Source organism: Leuciscus leuciscus (genome assembly GCF_965113295.1).
Source record: "Leuciscus leuciscus genome assembly, chromosome: 4".
NCBI classification, from domain to species: Eukaryota; Metazoa; Chordata; class Actinopteri; order Cypriniformes; family Leuciscidae; genus Leuciscus; species Leuciscus leuciscus.
Window position 1 is genome coordinate 38,381,936 of NC_138728.1, and position 20,834 is coordinate 38,402,769.

Genomic DNA, 20,834 nt, shown 5'->3' on the forward strand with positions numbered 1-20,834 from the left:
AAATGTGCATAGGGCGCCCTCAGGCTGCTGGTATGGATTGAAAACACAGTACATCAGAGTTTCCAGCGCTCATAATGATTACATCGGCACATTTGGGTATAAACCCAATAAATATTATTCCTGTCTATAGAAATCTGACATAAACCTATGAGAATCTATCAATATTTCTCCAAATCTCCACATTTTTGAGCTAAAAGCCCAGAGGAACGTTGTTTTGTGAAGCGCTGTCATGACGACAGCACGGGAGTTTTTTTCTGAATGGGAGCGGCTGACGCTCATAATTCATATTAAAGGTATCAACTCATTTTTTCATTACATTACTCCTGACACAAATTAAGACATAACTGTCACTATAAGTTTCTCAGAATACAATAGTGGTCAAATACTGAAACTTGAATCTTATTTCTACCAGAAAGACTCGGGAGATAAATTGATATAACAAGCGTATATTTATTAACATCCAAGCAAGCATACATTTATAAAGTTCTTTAGCATAGACCCCATCCTTAGCGCGCAATTCGAGGATAGCGGAAGCTGCATATCCTGCCTGAAGACGAAGGCAGGGGCGCAGCCGACCCCCTGGAGGTAAAGGAACCAATAGTAAGTAACCAATCTTTTATATTGCGAGTGTTAGCACATGATTGGTTAGAAGTGAGGTAATACGTGACGCGCTGATTGAGTCTTCCTGGCAGAACTTATGCTAAAGCTTTCATTTATTTTTAATGATGTATAGTTTGTCAAGGTAATAACATTAAATCTAATAGTAACTTTGAACTATTTAAAAAAATTCAGTGCGTCGGTGCACTGGTGAAGCTTAACACTACAAAGAGTGGGTAGCCAGAAAACCGTTCAAACCCACTACACAAACATTTAGAGATGATCTGGTTCAGAAATTTCAAGGGCCCACAAATTATTTCCCAGTCTACCTGCAAATATTGCACAAAAACCTTATGTTTTAAAATATATCAACTTAGATTTAAAAATGCTTCTCTCACAGATCCATTTAAAAGTATCATTACATGGACAAACAGCCCAAAGATGACATAGAAACAAGACTTCATTATCCAGCCTACTATCAGGCTCTAGCCTACTACAAGGCGAAAAACCAAAACAACAAAAGTGGAGAATCCCCGGCTAATTTTCCATTCTATACCATTATGGATGAAATAATGGGAGGAAGACCACTGGTGAACATCACAGCACATGGTGTGGATGTCGGCTTCCCAGAAGAAGATTCCCTTGATGCGAGTGCTTCTACCGTCCCGGAAGACGCGTCTGGTAAGTTGTGATAATTTTACCGCAGCGTAACGCATGCAGAGATGTACACACTAACATTACATGTACACTTATTGGTCATATAGTTAGCTATTATTCATAATGATTTTGAAATGTAGATATTGAGAGCAACTTTGAGGAAGAGGGAATGAGCAGCTCTGTACACACAGAAGAGGAGACAGCTGAAGGCAATGCTTTACCAAGCGCTGCAAAAAAGAGTAAGTTTCATGCCAAATCATTCATTATGAGAAAAAATAACTTGACTGCATTCTACAAATGCTTTTATTAATGCATTATTCATTATTAATTCCTGTGTTGCCCAGCAATCAAAGCCATAACATTTGGCATTGCTAGACCCATGGCATTTAGTAATCGAACAACAGGAACATTTTAGTAACACGTTTTGAAACATGGGAACATCCTTGCTTTCTTGTTAAGTGTTTAATAGAATGAAACACGTTTTGTTAGTAATTTCTCCCAAAAAAAATAAAAAAAATAAATAACATGCCCCACTAAACTTGTATGTTAACTACAGTTTTACATATCCTGTGTTTAAAGAAGAACACAAACTCACAGTCTTGAATTTGGGGTTTGTGGAACATCTATTTTGTTGTGATTGTACAGTAAAAACAACATCTACATCTTGTTTCTTTATCTGCGCTTACTCTCATTTTTGAAATCTGAAAACTTTGGTCTTTAAGTAATGTAAATTCCACATTAGGTTGAATGGAAATAATGCATATCTTTCTGTTCATTTAGGACGAAAGACCTCATCTGGTTATGCCAAACTAATGCACGTTTGGTCAGCTGAACAAAGAGCCTTCTTGGATAGAATTGAACAACACCAAGAAAGAAATCAACAACGTGACGAGATGTTACTCTCAAGGTTTCTGGAAGAAAGCACTCGCTCAACTGAACGTCTGTTGGGACAAATATTTGATGGTCTCAGGAGTATTATTCCGCAACCCTATGAAGCAGCTCCTCATTTCCAGGCACAGGCTCCACCACTCAATCCTTATATGCAGCCTCCGCAGCACTACCCAGGACAATTTTACAATAGGCCAGTGCAGTATTCTGCTAATGTTCCAAACGGCAATGAAACCAGTAGCTCTGATCACAGCCTGCATGACCTATAGATTAAAATAGTAAAATTAATGTGTTAGGTGCAATTAATCGATTTAACAGCACTAAATAAAACAAAAACGGTCTTAGTTGTGTAGAGACAGTTGTTTAAGCTATTTGTAAAGAAAGTAATGTAAGCCAGTTGGAGTATTCAACAGTTTTTTTGTTTAAGTGTCACTTCAGTGAAGTGTTTAAGTTTAACAAAATTGTTTTTGCAACTTCACTTTGTTATTGCACCTGTTAACATGAACATTTTTGTTGAAACTATTGCAATAAGTATTGCACTGGCACTTTTAAGAGCTACCTTGTATTTGTTGTATGAAACTGTTTCTCATTAAAAGTTATATGTTCATCTCAGAGGTGTTTTTTAAAGGCTGCATTTAGTGGAAATGTCCTGTACGAAGGGGAAAGTGGGTGGACATGTAATTGGTCAGAGCTATTCTTGCATTGCTACCAGTAGCATTGCACTCCATATTCACTGAGTGGTTAGGTTGAGGATAGATAGCATTGAGGTCACAAGCCTCTTCCAACCACCTGCTGTTGGCATTGTCCTTCTCGGCCTGGCAAAAGTTATGCAGTGCACAGCAGGTAGTAATCACAGTTGGTGTGAAGGTGAAGTGAAAATCGCTTCTTTTTAGCAGCACCCTCCACCTTGACTTCAAAATCCCGAACGTGTTCTCAACTCCCACCAGTAGTGAGCTCAGGTAGGCATTAAAAGATTCTTGCTCAGGGGTCAAATGTGCAGAATTTATGTATCCTTTCAAGAGCCAGTCAAGGAGGGGATATGCAGGGTCCCCAACTATTAAAAGCCTACTGTCTTGTCCCTCGATGTTCTTCACACCCTAAAAATAAAAAAAGAATTACATGGTATTATTAAATTAATATTCCCTTTAAAAAGTAAAGCTGTCACCAGCCTCACCTTTGGTAGCAGGTGGGATCTTTGGAAGAGGTCAGACTGGCGTAGAACATTGGCATCATGAGCACTGCCTGGCATTTTACAGCTTATGCTCCAAAAACTATACAGAAGTGTGTATATATATATATATATATATATATTAAATCCACTTAAAGTATGCAAATAGTTTATAAAATTGTATGCAAAAATGCAGTTTTTAAAACAAGCATGATATGTTATTACTCTTAATTATTTTTACATTTTTAATTATTTTGAGAAAATACATTTCAAATAATTCATGCTAAATAATAATTTGGCTTACCATAATTTGTGATCAACAACAGCTTGCAAAACGTAAGAAGGCCAGCCTTTACGGTTAACAAAATCTTTGTATCCGTCTGAAGGTGGAAGGATGGGAATATGTGTTCCGTCTATAATTCCCATTATTTGAGGAATGTTGTGCATCTCCTGAAACCTTGTGGCGATCTCCAATGCTTCCTCCTCATTTGGCACCTGGATCAGCTGTTTTAACGGACCTCTCACCATGCCTTTGCAGAACATGTAGATACATTTCTTCACTGTGCTTTTATGGACGCCAAATTGATTGGAGATGACACGGTATTCCGCACAGCTGCCGAGTTTATACAGTACGATTGCGACTCGCATTGTCAATGGTATTGGTGCTCTCACCGTAATTTCATCGGGTGCCATGTACCCCTCTACCATTGAACATAGGGTCATAAATGACTGTCGTGTCATCCTAAAATTTTCCTTCCACTCCACGTCCGTGAAGTGGTGCAAGACAACGTTGTCCCACCAGTCCTTGCTTCGGACTTTCATCCACAAACGCCTTTGTTCTGGGCTCTGGCAGAGGCATTTTAATTGCTTGATAAATACAAGCAGCATGGCACAAAGCATCACGCGCTCGTCGTCTCCTAATTAGCAGCTGAAGTATGTAAATGTTAAATCTGATTTAAAAAAAAAAAAAAAAAAGCAATGGTAAGAGGGTGGCTGTTATGCGCATCGTGGAACGGCGGCGGGAATCGTCTAGTGCACTGATTGTGCGTAACTGCGCATGTCTAAAACGATCAAATCAGATGTAAAGCTTGTGACATGTAAACGCGCACATCAACCCGATTACTTTATTTGTCGTCCATGTAAACACCTTGTTCGGATTTATTAATCGGATTGATTTCATTCCGATTGAGCCATGTAAATGCAGCTATTGTCTGACCCAACAAAAAAACATTATAATATTTATTTTATTTTCCTTGTTCGCATTTATGAGGGAAAAAACAACGTGTCAGTTTACGGTTACGGACGTGAGCGGTCTGACAGCGGCACTAAAAGACTGCTTTAAAACTTTCACAGAGACCTCAAACAGAACAGCTGCCTTTCTTTAAAGTGAATTTCGTTTTGTATTAATTATATCTTAATTTTAATCAATGTTTCATGAACCAATTGCCTGGATTTAATATAGCTATAAAAAGTAAATATAGCAGAATCATACGGTGACGCATTGCTGCCACATACATATTATTTTTTCCCCTCATTTGTGTCTAATAACGAGATCTTATGTAAAATTTAATTGTTTATTAATGAACTAGTCTTTTCTAAATCAGTGTAGGCTGCCTGCATACATATCTCCGCTAATGTAGCCTAGATGCGCCTTTCATATGGACAGGATTACATAATCAGATGGTAGCTACTGTATTTGCTTTCGATTGGATTTTTTTTCGTTGATGGACATTTTTTTTTGTAACTTTATAGTTATATTTCTCATGTCTGTGAGGCTTGTCTATACACTGTTTGTCAGTTCATTTTTGAGGCGCGCTCCAATTCACAGAGATCATGAAAGCGCGCCCTGTTCGTTTTATTTTATTTTACAAAGGCACACCGTTTTCTTGTTGTTGTGAGTTTACACAAATAAAAGTAGTTGCGACTGATGTATTATTATATTCTGTATGACCAGAAATGGAGTATTTTAAGTTGTTTCCACTGTTGATAGGAAAATGCGAGTGATGGCACCGGCGCCTCCATCCATGTCATAGTGCGCGCTCCACACTCCGCACAAACACTTGGATATGCGCTTTATAATAGCAAACATTTATCTAGGTTACCGTTAGAGCGAGCGGCCATGCCAGACGGATAATCCTCTTCATGTTTAACTAATCAAATTCTGTTGCATTTTATTGCGCCAGTTTGAAAAGGGCGGCTGAAACACTTAGCCTATACAGATAAACGCCCAACGCTGGTGTTTTTCTTTAAACAAATTCGTTTAGGCTTTAAAATAAATATTGTTTATGGGCTAATTAATGCCCATATATTTTATTTGTTTTGCATTGAATACCATTGAATATTTGCATTGAATATTTGCTATGCACCGCTATGCCATCTTCCCATAGAAAGACACGTTAAGAGCCACCTATTTTCTTTATAATAAAGGGTTTCTATGAAAGGAAAACGCTTAATGTATAATTAAATGCATTGCGTTCATATTCTTTATCACTGAAGCTTTTTCTTTATTATAAGGGTGTATTATTCCATTAAAAAAGGACTGTTTATAAGGTGACAATCCGTTATACATCTTGAAGATTTTTGTAATGTATTGTATCTTCTGTTATACAAGAAACATCGCGCAGAAACATCAAAATATAACCAGCTTTTTAAAATGGTTTTTAAAACTAAACACTATTTTAGCACAAATTATGAGCTTATTGGCGTTTTTTTTATAATTATTGACAAAATTAGAATATAGTAAAAGTTTGTTTTTTTGAAACTTTTGGGTGGGCCTGTTGAAAAGTGGACTTACAGGACATCGTCTTCCAAAACATAACCTGCGCGAAAGAGAGAAAAAAATGAATGCGTCATTGTACCCAGCACTTCTGAAAATGCACTTCCGAATGCGTCTCTGTCCCCAGCACATTTCAAACCAAACTGACGCCCATGTTTATGATTATTAATTTCCTGCATTAAACACTTTAATTTAGTCTATAAACAGTACTATTATTATTGTTATTATTATTGTATATATATACAGTATATACTGTATGTATGTATATATATATCTATCAGTGGCGGCTGCTGGTCTTTCAAAGAGGGGAAGCTCATTTTCGGCCTACATCATAAAAATTGTCTATTTATTTAAACGTAAATTCTACGTTCCTTTTTTAAGAAAATGCTCTTGTGACCCTGTCGTACCAACTAGTCGTCTTTTCCAGTGACTTGACCAGTGTCCTCTCAATGGCCAGCAGAGTTAGGTATAATTGTATAAATGTAATAATATAATAAAGGTATAAATAATAATATAATATAGTATAATACTACTACTACTAATAATATATATTCTTTATTATTTTTATAATTATTTTTTTAATTATTACTACTACTAATAAAAAGATATAATAAGTAATAATATAATAAAGGTATAAATGTATAATTGTTTGAAATGTATTATGAAAATTGGCTAGCAATTTCAACAAGCAAATACCAAGAAATAGTTTGCAGTAGTTTGTCTTTTGACTACACTTGAAAAATCCGTCATGGTACTGAGCTCAAATAGCTTCAGCGTCAGTGACTTTTTATTGTATGAAATCGCTGTCAATCAAGAGGAGACGCAGCCTTTCGACAGACCCTCCAATCATCACGCAGAAGCCCGGAGTCCAGCCCAGCCCACTCCTCATTCACCCCCAGAGACGCTGAGCGTCCGCGGGCGGGACATAATCGCAGCATTAATCCAATGACCGTCTAGTTTCAAAGCACTGAAAAAAACTGTTCAAAGCTGCCCCACTGAAGTCAATGGATGCTGGGCTTCAACAGGGAAATGCACTGTGACTCTACGGGAATGTATGAGAAGGAAATCGAGTCAGCCGACCTGCTATATGTAACTGATTCTGAATGAACTCGTCTTTGAGATGAACGTTTTCTAACGCATTTTTTGTCAATTTTTAGCAAAATTTGAACACAATAGTACATATTTGACCATTCATTTTTTGACATTATAGGGGAAGCCGAGCTTCCCTAACAGTCTTAAAGAAATCCCCACTGATATATATATATATATATATATATATTTAACCCAGCATTTTTTTGAATGTATAGTAATCTATTGCAAATTTCAAACACACACATTATACCTCATTAATACAGGTTCATATGTTAATGATTCTTCATGATTTTCATCTTAAATCATACACTGAAGGTTCAGAATTATTGGATTCACATTCTGCAAAGCTCCTGTTATCTTAAGGGAAACAGTAGGAAACCACTGAAAGTGTTGTGGTTATACTGGTCATCATATATCCTCGTGTTAGGCCAAAGTCTCACATAGATAACATCTCCAACCTCCAGGATCAACACAACTCCATTCGAGGAGTGTAACACATTCTGAGGCTGATGAGCATATGCCATAACCATACGCTCTCCATTCTTATAAATGGATGCAGCTGATACAGTTGGGCCATGACCATGTATAGAGATTCTGAACATGTACGCTCCTTTCAGCGGGGCTGTGAAAACACCTAAATCAAATAACAAGAGATACAGAATCAGATGTTTCCTGTATGATTGTTTAATTATCAAACACACTGTGTAATATTTTCAAAAGATGGCAGATGATTTCAGGCTGTTTACATGACAACAATGTACTAAAAATGGACAAGTTTTTTCTTTACATTTTTCACGGACAGACGTTGTCAAAACAATCCCCATTAACACGGGTTCGTGGAAACTACTTTAAATGCTGTATTCTGCTGCCTGGCCAGTAGGTGGCAACATCACTTTGTAAAGAAACACCACGCACCTATAGACTAATCACGTATTACGCATGACATCACTGTTTACACAAATTCATGTTTTTGTTGTTTACACGGAGACGATAATGGTATTGTTTCCAAAAACTTGCACTTTGAAGCCCAAATTCAAACGTTTGTATTTTCAGTCCCCCAATGAATGAACGTGTGAATGAACGGCCAAAGTGCATAAACCTGAATCACATACAAATCTTTACGTGTTTAATTGAAACTGGTGTCGTGTAAACAGCCCCTAATTCTCTAATACACATTACACAACTGTAGAGAGGTCTGAATGGAGCAGAAGGGTTTTCATTATTATAAACTGAGTTTTATGACTCATGTCATTGATCATTACCTGTAACTGGGTTGTAGGCGTTCCCTATGTTTGTGAAGACGTTCCTGTAGGTTAGTGTGATGTCAGTGGTAAAAGGACCAATATATCCACTGCCAGATTGCATCAGTGAAGCTGAAAAAGCTATTTCTCTGTCTGTTATTGAAAAACATAACCAATATTGTGATATATTACTGAATTACACTGAGAATGTACAGATGAAACTCGAAAAATTTGAATATCGTGCAAAAGTTTGTGTATTTCAGTAATTCAAATTAAAATGTGAAACTAATATATTTAGTATATATAACTATATACATATGCATGTTTATACTTTTCAGATGGCTGACATTTCTGTATTTAAAATCCTTTTTTATTATTGTTTTCATGTAATATTCAATTTTCTATAACTTTTTCATAAGCTGTAAGCCATTATCATCAAAATTATATTTTCCTTTCTCAACTCCACTTGACCCAGAGTAAGATTTGAGATTTCTGTGAAGGAAATAAAGATTCTGTTAAATGACATTTACACTTCTTATTGTAATAGATAACACAATTTACACAGTATACACTCAACTTTAATCTAACATTTACACTATGCATCGTATTGCATTGGTGTTTTACTTTGAGGATCATTTATAAATGAATGTTTTGGTGAGGTACCATAATTTTTCTTGTTCAGCTCTTCCAGGATAAACGTCTGTTGTTCTGCAGCCTTCTCAGCATCCCTCAGTCTCGTCTCTAAAGCTCTGATGTTTGTTTTCTGCTCTGTATCTGTGGCGGTCAGTTCTCTGATGTTTCCTTTCTGCTCTGTAACGGTGGCGGTCAGTTCTCTGTTGATGGTTTTCTGCTCTGTAACTGTGGCGGTCAGTTCTCTGATGTTCACTTTCTGCTCTGTAACGGTGGCGGTCAGTTCTCTCAGCGCTGCATGGATGTCAGTGAAGAACAGATGGTAGTTTTGTTGGCTGTCAGTTGAAGCTTCATCTCTCAAAGTGTCTGTTTGAGGTGGATTCTGTCTTCCGTCCTCAGATCTGAGCTGTTGACTGATCTCATTCTCATTGAGTCCTCCATCTACCTGATGCTGTACGACACACACAAAGGTTTCCAACAGCAGCAGTAAACATACTAAACCCTTCATTCTTCACTGATGTTTGTTTCCAGCTCTTGCTCTGTCATCCTCACAGCCTCTCATGTTCCTTTTATAGTGTCCTGATTTACTGTCTTTGTACTTTATCTATATTACTTTAGATAAAGAAGTAGGTCAAGTTAATTGTTAATCATAATAAAAGGGATGTTCCGGGTTCAGTAGATGTTTATCTCTATTCACAACATTTGTGGCACTATGTTGATCTCAACAGAAATATATATATATATTTATTATTATTATTATTATTATCATTTTATATATAAGATCAGCGGAGGGATAATCACAGAAGCACACACCTCCGGTCGTTGAATGGTTAAAATCTCACACTTTAATAGTATTTATTAGCACCTAAGAAAGTAAAAAAGGCTGTGACTTTATTTTTGAGTGACTTTATTTAAATTAAATATATCAGCTATTGTCACATGCCAGTGATTATCCTGACCTCTGGTATATTTCTGACCTCTGATATAGATGGTCACATGACTCTCTATCTTACAAAAGTTAACAGGTTTATCAGATTTATGTTGAAAAAATGTTGCTGATGGAGTTTAACTTGTTGAATCCACAAAATTCCTTTAAATGTTTTTCCCCCCACATGCAACAACATCCTGTATCAACAGAAGTAGAACTGAATAAATGCATGGATTAATAAATACAAAAAGGTAGTTTGAGGACAAAATCAATGTCATTCTTTCCTTGATGCTACTATACAACATATACATATAATTCGAATGACATGTATTACATGTATAAAACATTAAATGTAATTATTAACCTGATTTACAACTTTTCATGTACAAGAATGCCATAGATTTTGGGTTTCCCAGTAACTGGTTTACAATAACTTGTTTTATGGTACCATAATGTGAGCTGTTGTTTTGTGGTGTGAACTTTGATCTTAACACCTTTAACCTTATTATTTATTATTACACGGCTCTGTGGAATACTTGATTCTGATTGGTCAATCGCACCATCCAGCTGTATGTTATTCCCAGATAACAATCGCTGAAAACAGAAACACAGGCTCATCCGGGTTACTGAAGTCAGCAGTGCTATACGCTTGCTAGGAACAGTTTTTCTTTGTGGAAGTTTTGCATTTGGTAAGCTTATAAAATATTACAACTTAGTCAAATCAATATTTTGTGTACAGTTATTTAATTATGCCATCCAGTATCATGGACTCGCTCTATCGTTTCATGCAAACGCAGCTGCTGCCATTTTGTGACTATTGTTTTGTACACTGTTTCAAAATCGTACCCAATTGTTTCTTATAATCTGACAGTTTAATCTGAAATCAATATCACTTATCTCCATAATTATTTATGTGGTGAACTGCTGTGTAATAAGTAATATGACTGTGTACCGTATATCTTAAATGTCTCTAGTTTGAACTTGCCACGTTGCAACTGCTCTCTCCGTGAAGCCTTGCGTTTAAAGACCTATTATAATATTTCAAGTCAAATCAATATTTCAAGTAGCCGTGTAATAAGTGGGATAATGTACATCCAGCCGGTGGTTCTCTCAAAATAAACCCCCTTCAGTCTGATGGAAGACCTCATGTACATCACCTTGTTGGGGGTTTATTCTCAGGTTAGGTAAAGTAAGTCAAGTCTTGCTCTCACAGACACTCATTCTTAGGGGCGGTTTACTCAACACCATTTTCAACTAAAAACGTATTATGCATTTTGGGCGTTTGTTTACACGACAACAGCTTTTGGTTGCCTGAAAACGCAACTTTTTGTAGTGCAAGTTTTTGAAAGTGGTCTCTGTGTAAACAACAAAAACTAAGTCTCTGAAGACCATGAGGTCATGCCAGGGCCTTTCATGCCGTTGCCTTTCAACGTCGTCATCCGTGCTTACTTGAAGTAAATGTTTGAGTTTCATCATCATGAAAAGGTCAAAGCCATCAGGGGCTCAGTATCGTATGAAGAAAAAAGAAGATGAGAAAAAGAAAGCAAAATATACAGGTATGTTACAAATTGGTTAATTGTTCTACTACTACAAGCTCCATCATCACGACGAGCAAAACATGACACTGTAGCTGTGTCCCAATGTGAAGGCTGCATCCTCCGAAGGCCGTATTTGAAGGACGATTGGCCGCATTTGAAGGCCGATTGCGTCACAGCGGCGCGACGAAGGACGTCCCAATTCAAAGGCTGCATCCTTGGAAGGTCGCATTTGAAGGCCGATTGCGTCACGCGGCTCGATGAAGGCTGTCCCAATTCAGTTCTGCATCCTCCGAAGTCCGTATTTGAAGGCCGGCTGCGTCATCGCGACGCGACGAAGGCTTCCCTGATTCAAAAGCGACGCAAAATGCGTCCTTCGTTTCCCCGTGAAAGGAAGGATACATAAATGAACACTTAGCGGCCTATCCTACCCTATTCTACCCCATAAGTCATTGCGCGCCGTTGACGACGGCATTTATTTATTTATTTTTAAAGGCGGTCGAGACTAGAGATCGGTGGTGGACAGCAAATTCACATTTAAATGTAAGTATTATGTTTTCATTTATTTAAATGGCTAGCGAAACCGAGTTAAAGTTTATTATAAACTTCATCTTAACTCCTTCGTCACCATTGCGTGGCTTCATTTGTCAGGTAGTTTGAGGCAAAACTTGTGCTAATATTAGTTTAACGACCTATTGCACTAGTCTATCTCACTTGTGTTTTAGGCTAAAAGAAATATGCTAAAGAAGTAAGCCCACAACAATAAGAAAAGCAGTAGATAAGGCAATGGGGTTTCACTTTTATGTGTTTTTGTAGTGCTGTCATGCAAGCTATGTGGTTTTAACCAAATTTGAGTATATAGAAATATGATTTCTTAAGTATTTTGTATGCATGTCTTGATGTGTCATATTTTGCAGTGTTAACAATGCACTTAAGATTGCACCCCTGTGTTAAGCTTTTTTAGAGCAATTCAGGAGAAAAAAAACACGTCTTTGCTGAAATGTATTGTGCTGTTGTTGTTAACAAGCCATGGTTAATTTGCTCTGCCCTTAGGATTGCAAGTGTCCTGGGACAGGTGAGGGTGTGAGTGGGAAATCCACTGCTGAAACTCGGCCCTGGTTTGTCCTCATGGCCCAGTTCAGCAGTGGGTGCCCACGGTGAGGAGGAGCCAGCACCAGCACCAGCAGGAAGGCGAGGAGAGCACAGGAGAGTAGGGAGAGGATGGACAGGCTGTTTTCTCTTCTTGAGAAAATGATTGAAAAATATATATTTTTTCTACATATTCTTTAACTTTTTTCATTATTTTTTAAAAGGAAAGAAAATCTGTACATAATTTTTTATGCAACTTTAAATGTGTAAATAAAAGAGAATGAATTGTTCTGGACATTGTTTATTTTTTTGACAGTCATAATTTCTACTTGAAACAAACTCTTGTATACCTTTTTTTTTTTTTTTTTTTTATAAAATTGGTAAATAAAATCATTTGTTCCATGGGCTACATTAAAGTACTTTTTCCAACTATTAACAACATACGTTAAACATATCAAAATCAACAAACATTTACAGTACATAAAATAAGAAAAAATTATGTAGACTTTTATTAGAATTTATTAGAATAATAATTAGACTTTCAAAAAGAGTAATTTCTGAAAAAAGTTCTTTTAATAACAAGTTTTTAGTATCAAGAGTAAAACTAGAGGTATGTATTCTGCAGGGGAAAAAACTCCTTGTCAGGGTTTTTATTATAGTTTGTATTTATATTATGATATTCCTGCATTTTACTTCTGAATATTTTCAAGGTTGTTACATTATATACTTTTGTGTAGTTTAATGTAAAATCATGTGAGGGGAAAAAAGGTACTTCAGTAGGTTACTTCACATTTGTACGTGAATATTTAATGAAATATGCAGTTCCGAAAATTAAAGTCTCATATAAGTTTGATATGTCTCATATCAAAGGGCGCATCTGAAGCGCTCGGACCGGTCTAGCCTACGGAGGACTGTTCTTGTCGCCTGGCAACCGTGACAGCTGCCGATGACGAGCGCGAGAAATACTGGACTTTTTTATATTCAATTGGGTTTTATATTCAAACAGGGCTAAACCAAAAATACATGACCTGGCAGCGCCGGGGCTGAAACATCCTCACCATGTCCTCCAGTAAAATATAAAACATAAAAATGACAATAGCCAATTCTGGCTCCATAGCTGTTTACTCAATTAGGCTATATCAAATGAATTTTCAGGATTGGCAGCTGTCCTCTCGCACCGTTGAGGAGCGGTGATCAGAAACACCTGGGGCCTGTACCATGAAGGTAGCTGAACAAACTCGAGGTTACAGGATTAGTTTTGAGTTGACAAAACCAAACCGATGTAATCAGGCTTTATTGGTACCATGATGAAGCTCATCAACTTTCTCTGTCAACTCAGGCTTTGATCCTTAAGCTATGATTACTCCACGCGCGCGTGCACATAAAAGAGTGACGTCGACACTGAACAACCAATCGCGGGTAGAGCGAGAGCGATATATTTTTCCGCAGAGGAGCAAGAGATAATCATTCAGAATTACGATGAATTTAAATATGTATTTCAAGCTCGAAACAATACGGTCTCTGCTGCCAAAGCAAGAGAAGACTGTCGGAGAAAGATTGCTGATTGTTAATGTGTAAGTTAAACCAATACGTTCTATATTTATGTAAAATTATGTATGTATGTGTAGCCTATATGTGTAATATAGCCTATAGCCTATTTTTATCATATATAAAAAATGATACATGCACATTTTTTTATATATTATAAAAATAGGCTATAGGCTATATTACACATAGGCTACACATACATATACATCATTTTACATAAATATAGAACGTATTTGTACTACTAAGAAAGCTAGGGAATCCTATCATAAGATTAACAGAATAATAATAAAGATTTAAAATAATTCTTAACATGTATTATATTGTATAGTACATTTGTGCAATTTGCTTTAAAAAAAAAAAAAAATGTGTTCATGTGATGTCACCCTATCAATATATCTTACCGGCAATTTTATAAAAGCCCTCTTTTATGGACATGGCCGATAAATGTCCGGGGAACACTATTAATTAAACTATTCATGTACTCCTGCAGAGCGAGGACCACCTTACGAATGGTTCGACAAACCGTGTTCTCTCTGAGCTTCTGTGCGTCACCCACCGTGCAGGAATGTACCACTTGCAAAAAAAACGCAACGCAATACCATTTGCGGTACAGTAAGTGCATGAATTCGACGTGTTAAATTCTTTATGTGCGGCTCAAGAAGTTCGCAAAGATAAGACATTGCTTCCACGGAAAATCTGTATCTTTCATACAAGTAGGCTAACTATCAGGAAAGGCAAGGGGATTTTGTCTGGCTAAAAACTCTTTCTCTACGAAGTGCTCGTCAAACAATTTGCGCTGCGATGTCACAGGATTTGGAAGAAAAGGTGAAGTCATTGTAACAGACACTGGGAATAAGTTACGTCACCTATATGTTTCTTTGCTCTCAGCTGATTGGTCAAACTTCAGTCTGAGATCTTGAATCCAGAACATAACCTGCCCCGGAGCAGGTTAGCCGTGCAGCGTAAGATACCATGGCAACGAACACCGATTAAAGCCAAGCTACTTTCATAGTACCTAAAACCCAGGGTTGGCGGAAACTAAACTGAAACATAGCTGGCTAGCAACCTAAACCGGCTTCATGGTACAGGCCCCTGGTTGCGCAATTAGGAAATCCTATGAAGGCTACATGGTGCGTCCTTTTGGAGGACGCATAGGCTGCATCCTTGAAGTCTCCAGTCCTTCGAAGGATGCAGCCTTCACATTGGGACACAGCTCTTGACTGCATCCTTGAAGTCTTCAGTCCTTCGAAGGATGCAGCCTTCACATTGGGACACAGCTCTTGACTGCATTATTAGCACCACGGGACGGATTTACGTCATGCTCATTTCAGCAGCGGAATATTATAGCAGGGTTTTTCCTGCATTGAAATTGATTTGGCGGCCGCAAAAAAGTGCATTTTTGTCCCGCCAAAAGCCTTATTTGATCGGTGAGTGATGTAGTAGATGGCTGCTGTGCTATGCTTGTGACAGTGCGCATGTCAGTTAACCGTAGACTCACTGTATTTCGGACATCACGGTACCTGACCTTTTCCGCAAATTCTATAAATAAACACTTTCAGGTCATGGCATCTATATATATCCGTGTCATCTTTGCCGCCTCGTTTCAAAGATATCAATGTGAGTTTCTAACGTACACCAACGACTGTTCAGATACCCGCGGGGGTAGGATTTTCCGGCAGGACAAAAGGAAGAGGGGAGAATACCTCGGCTCTTAAAACATGATCCCCCACCAGAAAATGACAAAAAAAACATATGTTTAAGTTACTTATAAGCCATAAAAGTAATGTTAATAACGTTAATCATAATTTCTATAACATTAAGTTATTTGAGGACCCAATAAAAATGAATCTAGACATTTTATAAAAGGAACTTTTAATAACATGAAAAAGATGAACATCAACAAAAAACTATATACATTTAAGGTTAGGTTTCCCCCTTTCCCTGGTGTGTCCTGGCCTCTCTCCCTGCCTATTAAAAAGAAAAACATTAATGCTTTGCCATAAGTATAAGAACTCACAACAGTGTAACATTACAATTTTAACATTGCACCACCATTTTGGACTGTCATGTGCTTCACATGAGGAATCGTTGATTAAAAGAGTGTGTAGACAGTCATTTAGTTATATTTAGTTATAGTCATTTAGGGGGTGGGTGGGGGGTTGAATCTCGCCTAGGGTGCCAAAAAGGCTAGAAACGACCCTGGGTCATGCACATGCGTATTATGTGTTCAGTCTATAGTGTTTCATCGCCATCTAATGGCCTGGCAGCAGAAAACAGAATTTTTAGTTGTTTTCGCAGATCCGTGTGAATGGGGATTGCTTTGACAATGGTGTGGTTAGTTAATGCGTTCATGACATCAAGGCTAGATTATTGTAATGCTCTTATGGGTGGTTGCCCTGCACGCATAATAAACAAACTACAGCTGGTCCAAAACGCAGCAGCTCGAGTTCTTACCAGAACCAGGAAGTATGACCATATTAGCCCCATATCAACACTGCATTGGCTCCCTATTAAGCACTAAATGGTTTAGCTCCGCAGTACTTGAGCGAGCTCTTAACGCATTATAGTCCTTCATGTCTATTGCGATCTCAAAATTCCGGCCAGTTGATAATACCTAGAATATCAAAATCGACTGCTGGCGGTAGATCCTTCTCCTATTTAGCACCAAAACTCTGGAACAGTCTTCCTAACATTGTCCGGGAAGCAGACACACACTGTCAGTTTAATATAGTGTATTGTACATGTGAGTCAGAATGTGTCTAAGTAGTGTAATGGGTATTGTAACAGGAACTAATTTCTCCCTGCTTTATTGTTCTGTTAAAGGTAACAGGTTAAAGCTAGATGTAACCTCGCCCACTGAAGGAGCTCACAGGTAAATCATGTAAAAAATGAACCAGCAGTCAGGATTTTAATATAAACACTTTTACACAGCAGTTTTATTTAACAAAGTCCCTTCCATAGGAACACATAAAAGAAACATAATAATCAAAAAGAACAAAATAAAACAACCCAGGCAATAAACTGAGGTACAAGTGGAGTGAATAAATAAATAATACTCCAAGCAAACAATTCATTCACCACAGCATTTACCTATATGTGACACCCTCACACCAAACCACTGCATTCACTACAAGTAAACACCACACGTGCGCCCACTGCCCCTCGAGTGCCACCGCCTGGGAAAACCTAAAAAGAACAAACACATTTAAACAAACAGCTCAGCAATCCTTCATTCTTATGAACACCATGCTATGTCATTACTTCCCAACAAATGTCTAGTCAAAAAGAGGACTCACTTAACATATGCTGAGGACACTTAAAACACAAATTCCAGTGAGTTCAAAGACTCATTAAAACACCATATTAGATAAAAAAGCAATAGAAAACACAACTCTAAATTAGACATAACAGTCGGTGCCAGAGTCCTACATTAAAAATGCACAAGCTAGTACATTTCTATAACAAAACAATGAAATACCAATTATCGATACGGCTAATACCTGGTTCTCTTACGAGAGGTTCTCTCGTATTGCGTAAGTTTGCTTACGCTACGGGTAAAGTCTTCTTTTCTCGAGATCTGAAGCCAAAAATTATCCTTAATTTTGTATTTATTGTCAACGCAGTGTGGCAGCCAGCAGACCATAGCAGGCTGTATCAGCGTGCTTATTGGCTGACCTGCAGCAACTGCAGCAGCCTACCGGTGAGCCCCGCATGACGTCGCGCCCTCTACGCGTCACAGCCCGCCAGAATGGGTGTGGCTTAGGGTATATAAGGACGGGCTCAACAGGCTGATCTCTGATTTTTATATCTTCAGCGAAGCTCTACGCATCGCTGGATCTGGAGAGCCGCCGCCGTCGAAACAAGCGACCAGCAAGCCCAGGAAGCATCTGAGGAAGCCGGCCGTCTTCGGCACCTTCAGCCATCCGTGCCTGCTACGCCATCCGGCGACAATATCCTTTATTGCATACTGCTTTATTGCTTTCTGTGTGTGTGTGTGCGCTCGCCGCCGCGACACACACTTCCTAAAAGAGCGCGAGGCGTTTTTCTAAAAATGCCTCGCAACTTCCGTGGCTCTTGTTAGTCCCGCCGAGGCCGGACTACCAGCCCCACTCAGCGACGGAGACCGCCACGTTATTTGCGCTCTCCGCCTGGGTCGAGACGGGCCGCGCAAGAAGAAGCGCTGCCCGAAAACGCTCTCCCTCTGTTCGAGTCGCGCAACTGCGCCGCTCACAAGGGATGACAGAAGCGCTCACCGGCGAAGGAGGAGAGAGAGTGTTGTTAGTCCCACCGAGGTCGGACCAACCTCCACTTCTCACACATTTCTCAGTCCCCTCTCAAGTTCAGGCGGCTGGAAATATTAATATTGCAGTAAACGAGCCTGTTATAATACATGCACGCCTGCAAACAAACGCCGACATGATGACGCTCTTTATATGCTCACATTGACCAAAAGCTTATGTGTTTTTCCCCTGTGGCTCAGTGGCAAAGCCTTAGGCTTTCGCGACAGAGACCCATGTTCGAATCCCGGCTCCGGCGGCAGATACAAATTATGATGCCCGCTTCTCCGAGTTCGCGGCCAGCTTTCTCACTTACAGAGAGTTAACCCCGTCTCTCGCACCCTCCCGCGAGTATTATAGCGTCTAAACATATGAGCCTTCAAAGCATTACTCTGTCAGTCCCTTTAGAAAAGCTACTGCAGAAGTGCATTTTGCATCCAACGAGCCGGTAATACAACCCGCTCGCCTGCACGCAACCGCCGTTTCCACGGCGACCCAGAGAAATCTCATGAGAGTGTAATGTCTGGTTGTCCGGCTCACGCCACATGTGTTTTAAGTGTAGAAAATGTGCCCACGTCTGTGTTCACCCCTACACACAAGCACTATAACCCCCCGTGTCTCTCACAGAGCCCACTCTTACAAAGCTGGCAAAGCCGCTCGAGTGTTAGATGTTGGTCATGTGCCCACAACCCTGTGCCCATACCTACCCACTGCCCGCTCTGTTACACGGCCGCTCCCTGCCGGTCACATCACAGATGTATCTCCTGTGCCCGCTCACGAGCGCTCACACATACCGACGAATGTCTCGCCCCCGGCGCCGTCCCGGCGCCCCGTTCCTCGCACAATATGTTCCCCGTCCAAAGCTACTGGGACATCACGTGTAAAACGGCCAGCCATCGCTATCCGCGAGCTGCCGTATTCGAGCACTGAGAGCGCGCGCACCGCGCCCGCACATCCGAATCAGGTTCTCGAGCCCGCGGAATGCGGCAGTCGAAACCTGGAGGCCATTCTGCCCCTAGCCGCACATACAAAAGCATGGGAAGCTATTCCAGGCGCGTCGGAATGGGACCTGAGCACAGTAAAGCAGGGCTATGCATTGCAGTTCGCTCGCCGTCCCCCGCGCTTCTAGCACGGACCGAGACGAGAGTGAATTTGGTAAGTAGCACACCTACTTCGTGCAGAAATAGCGAAACTTCTGTGCAAAGGGGCTATAGAACCGGTACACCCTTCTCTGAGCGAGTCAGGCTTTTACAGCCGTTACTTTCTCGTGCCCAAGAAGGACGGAGCTCTCAGACCGATTTTAGATCTGAGATATTTGAACAAAGCTCTTATGAGAAGACCGTTCAAAACGCTCACAACCAGACAGATCCTCGCGCAGATTCGCCCGGGAGACTGGTTATTTCCCTCGATCTGAAAGACGCTTACTTTCAGATTCAGATTATACCCCGTCACAGGCCATTCTTGAGATTCGCCTTCGACGGTCAGGTATATCAATACACCGTCCTGCCGTTCGGCCTGTCTTTAGCACCCCGTACATTCACAAAGTGCATGGACACGGCTCTCGCTCCCCTGGGATGTCAGGGCATGCGGATTCTGAACTATTTGGACGATTGGCTGATTCTAGCACAGTTAGAGGAAGAGCTTATTTCTCACAGAACAGTGCTCCTCGGCCACCTGGAAAGCCTGGGTCTCACGGTCAACTGGACCAAGAGCTCATTACTGCCCAGTCAGTCAGCCTCCTTTCTAGGTTTAGAACTGGACTCTGTGGCAATGACGGCCGGCTGTCGACACAGCGCGCGCGCCATGTTCAACGCCTGGCCGCGTCTTTCCAGAAGGGCAGCACCGCACCCCCCTGAAAACGTTTCAGAGGATGCTGGACTGTATGGCTTCAGCTGCAGCAGTGCTTCAGCTGGGTCTACTGCGTATGCGCCCGCTGCAACGCTGGTTGATCGCTCGAGTGCCTCACCGAGCCTGGGCGTCCGGCGGCATCCGAATCAGAGTGACTCAGAGCGGCGTTTCAGCACTGAAACTCTGGTTAGCGGCCGACTGGTACCAGCGGGGAGTGACAATGGGAGCCATCTCGCACCGCAAAGTTATCTCGACGGACGCCTCCAACTCAGGTTGGGGCGCTCTTTTCGAGGGCAGACCGGTCTTTGGCCTGTGGCCAGACCAGGAGAAATGTCTCCATATAAACAGTTTGGAGATGATAGCGGTCGAGAACGCGCTCAAACGTTTCCTCCCTCACATACGGGGCTACCATGTTCTAGTCCGTTCGGACAACATGTCCATGGTATCCTACGTGAACCACCAGGGCGGTGTCAGATCCAGGACCCTCTGCAATCTGACAGAACGCCTTCTCGTGTGGTCCCAGCGCTCACTGCGCTCGCTGAGAGCCGCACACGTGCCAG

General features: G+C 40.2%; 1 long non-coding RNA gene across 1 annotated transcript; it reads right to left on the reverse strand.

Moving 5' to 3' along the window:
- Positions 1-14,477: 14,477 nt before the first annotated feature.
- Positions 14,478-15,241, reverse strand: LOC309496789. The gene is made up of 2 exons (XR_014205241.1): positions 14,724-15,241; positions 14,478-14,633 (listed from the first exon to the last, which is right to left on the reverse strand). It is a non-coding gene; the product is annotated as an uncharacterized lncRNA (long non-coding RNA).
- Between the last annotated feature and the right edge of the window lie 5,593 nt (positions 15,242-20,834).